This window comes from Triticum urartu, chromosome 7A, assembly GCF_056163025.1.
Source record: "Triticum urartu cultivar PI428250 chromosome 7A, HENAU_Tu73, whole genome shotgun sequence".
Classification (NCBI taxonomy): Eukaryota; Viridiplantae; Streptophyta; class Magnoliopsida; order Poales; family Poaceae; genus Triticum; species Triticum urartu.
Genome location: NC_141879.1, coordinates 746,053,569 through 746,063,310, shown reverse-complemented (window position 1 = coordinate 746,063,310; position 9,742 = coordinate 746,053,569).

The window sequence follows — 9,742 nt, the reverse complement described above, 5'->3', positions numbered from 1 at the left end:
CCCGACAGCTATCTCTCGTAGATATGTGACGATACTTCTTGCATTCATTTGTAGCTAAAGCTCCAGAGACCACCTTCCAGGCCATAATTCTCATTTTTAGAGGCACTTTAGAGCTCCAAATCCGCTGCCAAATCGGCCTCCGACCCAAAGCATTACTGCTTGACGAGCTGAGCCTCATGGAGTGTTGGACTTCCATTGCAAGATGATAAGCACTACGCACAGAGAACTGTCCAGACCTCTCCGGGGCCCAAGCGATGAAATCCTGCCCGTTCCTTGGAGATGTGCGTATCTTCACAATCTCCCTGACATCCATGTCCCAAAAATGCTCCCTGAGCCGTTCCACATCCCATGCTCCATGTCCATTCAGAAAATCAGCTACCCGATTGAACCGACAATTCCTTTTAGGAGTAATCGGTCTGAAATTGTGACCACGAGGGATCCAAGCATCTCTCCAGGTTTTTATCATTTCGCCGTTGCACACGCGCCATATAATGCCCTTTTTCACCAAATCAAGACCATGAACAATACCCTTCCAGACCGCCGAACTGTTAGACGAGAAAACAATGTCAAGCAGGTTTCCCCTAGGGTAGTATTTGGCCTTCAATAATCTCGCACAAAGGCTATCTGGGCTATCTAAGAGGCACCAAGCCTGCTTGGCAAGCAGAGCTTGATTAAACGCCCTCATGTCTCGGAATCCCATGCCCCCCATTGCTTTGGGTAACATCATTCTCTCCCAACTTAACCAGGCCATCTTCCTTTTGCCATTTTCCACCCCCACCAATATTGCCGCATCATCTTGGTTAGATCATCACACACTGAAGCCGGCAGTTTGAACACACTCATTACATAGGTAGGAATCGCCTGAGCCACAGCCTTGATAAGAATCTCTTTATTTCCAACTGAAACATATTGTTCACTCCAATCAACAAGAATTTTCCTCAATCTATCTTGCAGTGTCTCAAATTGCCCCTTGTGAACTCTTCCTTCAGGGACCGGGAGTCCAAGGTATTTTGGTTCAAACACCTGCTGCGTTACCTCCAATGTACTCTTGATCTCATCCACGACTGACCCACCGCAGTTGTCAGAAAACAGGATGGAACACTTCTCGGGATTTATAAGTTGACCCGTCGCCGAGGAATAAGTGTTCAACAAACCTTTAACAACATCCGCCTGCTGGCCTGAAGCTTCAAAAAATAGCAAGGTATCATCCGCAAAGAGGAGATGAGAGATCTCTGGTGCACCCCGACAAATGCTCACCCCGTTCAAACTGCCTTCATTCACTGATTTAGATAGGAGAGAAGATAACGCGTCAGCGACAAAGGGAAACAAAAACGGAGACAATGGGTCACCTTGACAAAGGCCTCGTGATGGTGAAAAAACCTCCAGAAGTTTCCCATTCAGTTTAACCGAGTAACGGACAGATTTAACACAAGACATTATCCAAGCTATCCACTGTTCCGAGAAGCCCCATCTACTCAGCGCCTTCTCTAGAAAATCCCAGTCGACCCGATCGTACGCCTTTGAGAGATCGAGCTTGTATGCACAGGCCGCCCGACTGGTATTTTTCAATGATTGTATGTGGTGGATGCACTCAAAGGCAATAATAGAATTATCCGAGATGAGCCGGCCCGGAATAAAATCACTTTGATTTTCAGAGATCAACTCCGACAGACAAGGCCGGAGATGGTTAACCAAACATTTATACACCAACTTGTAAATAACATTGCAGAGGCTGATCGGCCTGAAATCCTTAAGCTCCTTGGGATGAGGAACTTTCGGGATGAGGACGATCGCCGTATCATTAACCCCCTCTGGCATGGAGCCAGAGACAAAGAACTCCAACACGGCAGCAGTGATTTCAGATTTTAGAGTTGCCCAATTCCGTTGATAAAACCTTGTCGGGAAGCCATCCGTGCCCGGAGCTTTAAGCGGGCCAATTTGAAACAGTGGATTCGACACTTCCTCCTCGGTAAATGATGCACATAACATGGCGTTCATCTGGTCAGTTACCTTAGGGACAATAGCCTAGAGAACGACATCGGGGTTGAGAGTCGGGTCCTTGGTGTACACTTCCTTGAAGTAGGAAGTAGCCATGCGTTCCATGTCCGATGGAGAGGAGCACCATGAGCCATCAGACCGCCGAAGTCTCTGTATGTAGTTCCTCCGCGCCCGCCATACAGCTCGCCTATGCAAATATGCCATGTTTCGTTCTCCCTCCTTCAGCCACGTAATGCGCGATCTCTGTAACCACATCATCTCTTCCCTATATAATAGCTCATCGAGTTGGGCCATCTTCTAGCGAATCAACGAGCGATCCGCATCTCTTAGCTGTAGATCAGCCAGCTCGGATCTCAACTTCTCCAATTCTGTGACAACGTGCCCAAAATTCTTCTTACTCCACGCCCTAAGGTCATTCATCATTTCATGTAGGGCGTCCCGCACCGCCGCCAGATTGCCGGCCGGTCTGCTTTTCCTCCATCCATTCGCCACCACCTCTGCCAGCGCCGGGTGGCGTTCCCACATAATCTCATATCGAGGGGAAGCAGAAGTCCTCCTCGAATCCTCAAGAACCAGTCGAACCAAGATCGGACAGTGGTCAGAACATGACGAAGCAAGGTGAACAACTTGCGCGGTCGGGAAGAGCTCCCTCCACCCCTCATCCGCACAGGCACGATCCAGGCGAAATCGCACGTTCCTCTCTCCAAACTGCCCATTATCATATGTAAATGGATACCCCGAAAAACCGAGGTCCCATAATTCGCATGCCAACAAACAGTCCCGGAATAACCCCATTTGATTTTCAGAGCGCTGGGCTCTAGACATATGCTCATGCTGCCACATTGCCTCATTAAAGTCTCCACATACTAACCACGGCTCCGACGAAACCGCACGAAGCTGGGATAGAGAACTCCACATGAGATGACGGTTTTCAACTCGGGGTTCACCATAGGGGCTCAACTTGCATATACGTAAGCCTAAATGTGATTGCTGTCTACTGTGTGTACCACCGGAACAATAGAGGGATGGTTAACGGCAGTCACGGTGAGCCTAAGCCTGTATATTCAAGTCAAATATAGGAGAGCAAATATAAAGGAACAACAATAATTTTGATAGTTGTTCAATCTAGTTCATTCTCTACTAGGAGCTAACGCCCGCTTTGCCACGCCGTTCTTCATTTGTGGGATCTTTTTTCCTTTAGCAGATTACTGCAGTCGGTTGTTTTGTTTTCGTTTTATCTGTATTGGCTGGGGTTTCAATTATGTTTTGGTTTTTTTGGGGGGGTTTATATGGGGTACTGCTAGAGAAGGTATTTGTTCTGAGAGCAGAGTGGAGTTGTTTGGTACGTGGTGTGGTGTCCTTACAAATTTCAGCCTTGGTGTCAGCTGGGGGTCGTTGTGTGAACGCCTTGGGAGATCCTATTCCAAGCTGAAGTCATGGAATTTCAACCATAACGTTCACATGGGCCTGCCCACGAAGCTCCCACTCACCTCAGTCAGCTCCCTTCTACACTCGCTCGCTTAACAATTTCCACTCGCTCGACTCTGATCTTATAAAAAGCCAGCTAGTTCCTTTCAAAAAAGTTTGTTATATCAAAAGATGTTCATGGATTTATAAGAATCTTCAATTTTTATAAATGTTGCTAATTAGAAAGCATGAATTTTTAAAATGTTTGGGAATTCTAAAAATAATCATGGATTTAGAAATATTTGCAAATTCAATAGAAATTAAACTTTAAAATATTCATGATTTTTAAATTTTTTCATGAATTTAAAAAACATTAGTATTTTTCAATCATCACAAATTTTAATAAATATTCTTTAATTAAGGTAAAAATGTTAAAATAGAAAATAGAGGAAAATTGTAACAAAAATTAATAAAAAGAAAGATAAATGTCAACCAACGACACACATCCTTACAGGTGGCCCTAGTGACTCCACAACCTTAGTATCTTAATATTCTATATGCCAACACCATGCCCCCCCCCTCCAATTACAAATAATCACCAAATTTGTCCATAATAATTGTGCGTTGGATGTGTTGTTTTATGTTGGATCCCTAATTCGTCAAGTGTGGATCTCTCTTTGCTTTGAGGTCACGGTTGTGTGTTGGATGTTGTCTGGATGGCTGATGCATGGCGTCATGTTGCAGCATGACTTGCCATGGGCACCGGCCACGTCAAATAGGTCCCTCTCACCGATATGTGGACGAAGCTCTAGAACCTACATAATTAAATATAGGTATATGCATCGATGAATATAGTAGACTAAATATTGAGGTGCCGTGGTAATTTGTATGGTAGTTCAATCTAGTTCATTGTATATGTCAACGCCCTCACAGTTGGGGAACGTAGTAATTTCAAAAAAAATTCTACGCACACGCAAGATCATGGTGATGCATAGCAACGAGAGGGGAGAGTGTTGTCCACGTACCCTCGTAGACCGAAAGCAGAACTGTTAGCACAACGCGCGCGGTTGATGTAGTCGTACGTCTTCACGATCCGACCGATCAAGTACCGAACACACGGCACCTCCGAGTTCAGCACATGTTCAGCCCGATGACGTCCCTCGAACTCCGATCCAGCCGAGTGTTGAGGGAGAGTTTCGTCAGCACGACGGTGTGGTGACGATGTTGATGTTCTACCGATGCAGGGCTTCGCCTAAGCACCGCTACAGTATTATCGAGGTGGACTATGGTGGAGGGGGGCACCGCACACGGCTAAAAGATCAACTTTATCAATTGTTGTGTCTATGGGGTGCCCCCTGCCCCCGTATATAAAGGAGCAAGGGCGGTGGCGGCCGGCCTAGGAGGAGGGCGCACCAAGGGGGGAGTCCTACTCCCACCGGGAGTAGGACTCCTCCTTTCCTTGTTGGAGTAGGAGAGAAGGAAAGAGGGGGAGAGGAAGAAGGAAAAGGGGGCTTTCCTTGTTGGAGTAAGAGAGAAGGAAAGAGGGGGAGAGGAAGAAGGAAAAGGGGGCTGCACCCCTTGTCCAATTCGGACTAGAGGGGGGCGCGCGCCTCTTCCTTTTGGCCTCTCTCCTCTATTCCCGTATAGCCCAATAAGGCCCATATACTCTCCGGCGAATTCCCATAACTCTTCGGTACTCCGATAAATACCCGAATCACTCGGAACCTTTCCGATGTCCGAATATAGTCGTCCAATATATCGATCTTTACGTCTCGACCATTTCGAGACTCCTCGTCATGTCTCCGATCTCATCCGGGATTCCGAACTCCTTCGGTATATCAAAACATATAAACTCATAATATAACTGTCATCGAAACGTTAAGCGTGCAGACCCTACGGGTTCGAGAACTATGTAGACATGACCGAGACACATCTCCTGTAAATAACCAATAGCGGAACCTGAATGCTCATATTGGCTCCCACATACTCTACGAAGATCTTTATCGGTCAGACCGCATAAGAACATATGTTGTTCCCTTTGTCATCGGTATGTTACTTGCCCGAGATTCGATCGTCGGTATCTCAATACCTAGTTCAATCTCGTTACCGGCAAGTCTCTTTACTCGTTCCGTAATACATCATCCCTCAAATATCTCATTAGTTGCAATGCTTGCAAGGCTTAAGTGATGTGCATTACCGAGAGGGCCCAGAGATACCTCTCCGACAATCGGAGTGACAAATCTTAATCTCGAAATACGCCAACCCAACAAGTACCTTCGGAGACACCTGTAGAGCACCTTTATAATCACTCAGTTACGTTGTGACGTTTGGTAGCACACAAAGTGTTCCTCCGGTAAACGGGAGTTGCATAATCTCATAGTCATAGGAACATGTATAAGTCATGAAGAAAGCAATAGCAACATACTAAACGATCGTGTGCTAAGCTAACGGAATGGGTCATGTCAATCACATCATTCTCCTAGTGATGTGATCCCGTTAATCAAATAACAACTCTTTGTCCATGGTTAGGAAACATAACCATCTTTGATTAACGAGCTAGTCAAATAGAGACATACTAGTGACACTCTGTTTGTCTATGTATTCACACATGTATTATGTTTCCGGTTAATACAATTCTAGCATGAATAATAAACATTTATCATGAAAGAAGGAAAAAAATAATAACTTTATTATTGCCTCTAGGGCATATTTCTTTCAATCTCCCAGTTGCACTAGAGTCAATAATCTAGATCACATCATCATGTGGTTAACATTGATAGTTCACATCATCATGTGATTAACGCCCATAGTTCACATCGCCATGTGACCAACACCCAAAGGGTTTACTAGATTCAGTAATCTAGTTCACATCGCTATGTGATTAACACCCAAAGAGTACTGAGGTGTGATCATGTTTTGCTTGTGAGAGAATCTTAGTCAACGGGTCTTTCACATTCAGATCCGTTATGTATTTTGCAATTTTCTATGTCTACAATGCTCTGCACGGAGCTACTCTAGCTAATTGCTCCCACTTTCAATATGTATCTAGATCGAGACTTAGAGTCATCCAGATCGGTGTCAAAGCTTGCATCGACGTAACTCTTTACGACGAACCTTTTGACACCTCCATAATCGAGAAACATATCCTTATTCCACTAAGGATAATTTTGACCGCTGTCTAGTGATCTACTCCTAGATCACTATTGTACTCCCTTGCCAAAATCAGTGTAGGGTATGCAATAGATCTGGTACACAGCATGACATACTTTATAGAACCTATGGCTGAGGCATAGGGAATGACTTTCACTCTTTTTCTATCTTCTGCCATCGTCGGGCTTTGAGTCTTACTCAATTTCACACCTTGTTACACAGGCAAGAACTCTTTCTTTGACTGTTCCATTTTGAACTACTTCAAAATCTTGTCAAGGTTTGTACTCATTGAAAAAACTTATCAAGCGTCTTGATCTATCTCTATAGATCTTGATGTTCAATATGTAAGCAGCTTCACCGAGGTCTTTCTTTGAAAAACTCCTTTCAAATACTCCTTTATGCTTTGCGGAATAATTCTACATTATTTCCGATCAACAATATGTCATTCACACATACTTATCAGAAATGTTGTAGTGCTCCCACTCACTTTCTTGTAAATACAGGCTTCACCGTAATTCTTTGACGGTGCTTTCTTTCAGCAGATCCGTTTTGTTGGTGAGCATGAGGACAAGAGACATGGTGTGATATGCCAAGCTTTTGAAAGAAAGAATTTAATTTTTCATACTCACCACCCCAGTCACTTTGCATAGCAATGATTTTAGAGTTCAGTTTGCGTTCAACAAGATTTTGGAAATTGAGAAAAACTTGGAATACATCAGATCGTTTTTTCAATAGGTAAATCCAAGTAAATTTACTATAGCCATCAATAAAACTTACATAATAGGAAAATCTACCAACTGAAGTAGGAGCTGGCCCCCATACATCTAAAATGATAAGTTGTAAAGGGGCAGTAGACACACTAGTATAAATTAGGTAAGGTAACTGATGACTTTTTGCTTGTTGACACGGATCACAAACTGACTCAACACTAGGCTCATAAGAGAGTTTATTTTTGCTAAGAACATATCTAACTATGACTGAAGATGGATGACCCAAACGACTATGCCATCTTGATGTAGATATCTTGGTGACAATATTTGCTTGTTTATTGGACCATGAAGATGATGATGATATGAGTGGGTAGAGGCCTCCCACGCACCGTCCTCTAAGAATGACTCTCCTTGTTCTCAAGTCCTTAACCAAGAAAAAATAAGGAGAAAATTCAATAAGAACATTGTTATCAAGAGTGAATCGATGAACGGAAACAAGATTTTTAGATGTTTGAGGGACATGCAAGACATTGGTCAAGTGTAAATTTTTCACAGGGTTTTCAACAAATGAACTGCCAATGTGTGTGATATCCATACCAGAACCGCTTGCCGTGCGAATTTGGTCGCCTCCATTGTACTTCTCCCGCATCGTCAACTTGTCAAGTTCACCTGTGATGTGGTTTGTTGTTGCACTATCGGCATACCAGTTGGTGTCCACGCCATAGGAGACTGCATGCGCCTCCTTTTCTTCTTGTTCGTTTTCTTCATAACGCCACCAGCAAACTCGTGCACCTCCTGGATGGTGTCTGTAGCATATCTGACACTCTGGATAGTCATGTTGTTGCTCATGAACCTGCTGTTGCTGTTGCTGTCGAGGGCGGCCTCTGAATCCGCCGCCTCCATTGGAGCAAGAGGACTGACGATCACCGCGGTCACCACTATCACCACGGCCACACGCCCTTCCTCCGCACCCGCGAGATCTGCCGCGGGACTGGCCACGGCCTCTGTAGACCGCATTGGCGGATGAGTGGAACCCGCCTGAAGATGAGTCGCCTAGCATCTCCATCCTTTGATCAAGGGCAGAGATCTGAGCAAATAGATCGTCGGCTGTGATGGTGTTTTTCACAGCGCCGATCGCCGCCACCACGGAGTCGTAGTCACGGTCCAGTCCGGCCAAGATATAGTCCACCATCTCCGGATCAGATACGGGACAACCGACAGCAGGTAGTTCACCCCCAAGACTTTTCATCTTCGCCATATACGCCGAGCTTGACATGGTGCCCTTCTTGGTATTGGTGATGGCAGTTCTTAGATTAGTAATCCGAGACTGAGATTGTGAGGCGAAGAGATTTTTCACCGTCGTCCAGAGCTCAAAGGTGGAATCTTTCCCAACGACTTGTGCAAGAATTTCTGGAGACATGGAATTGAGAAGGTATGATAGAACCTGCTGGTCTTTGGCGATCCAGGGTCCGTATAGGTGGTTCGGCTCTAGGGCCGTGGTCTTGTCTGCCTTCGTGATCTCCACCATCCTGGGCGGAGCGGCGTCGGTGTTGTCCAGGAGCCCCGTCACCTGCGCGCCTCGCAGGGCTGGGAGGACCTGCGTCTTCCAGAGGATAAAATTACCTCTTGCGAGCTTCTCAGACGGCGGCGATCCGAGGTTGAGGGAGACGCCGGCGGAGGAAGCCATGGAGACGATGATATGTGGTTTCTAGGGTTTTGGTTTGTGGCTAGATGTATAAAAAGAGGTGGCTCTGATTACCATGAAAGATATCAAGCGTTCCTACTCCATTGAGGGAGCCGCGTGGTGTTTATATTGATATGTGGCCGCAGCCCTTGGCTTGGCGTACAAGGTTATACAAGAGGAGTTTGAGTAGAATACAAGAGAAGGAAGGAGGTTGAGATTACAACACGTATATTCTAACACGCATATATTGTGATATACAATTATACATGATGAATGGTGAATTAGCAGCAGATGCCACATCAGAAAAAACAGAGAAGAGGGGGGGGGGTGCAACTGCAATGTCGTCTGACGACTCCGTGATCCCGTCATGTGACCGTCACTATGAGGAACAAGGATTGAGGTGGCAGAAGATCATGTCCAACCAAGCCTCCTCTCTCATTTCCCTCAACTCAGCTCACATGAATGGCATGACAGATGGAGTTTGCAGCAGCAGAGCGGTCCTATTGGCCGGTACATAGGCTCAATCGAGAGCAGCTTTCATCCTGCGAGCAATGGACGGGTGAAGGACTCGTGGATGAAGGTCCATTTGGAGCTCGACCACATGGAGACCCCGCCATTCTCTGCATCGGCAAAGCTCGGCGGCCTTGGCGATTTCGGCACTACGGATTTCAACCCGTTCAGAAACGAGCCAGTGTTCTTCGCGCTGGTATCCAGGCTGCTCGTGTCCATATTCAAACGCATACTGGAAATAGGCCTCGGCAAAAAACTTTGGGAGAAGAAGAAACTGGGAGCA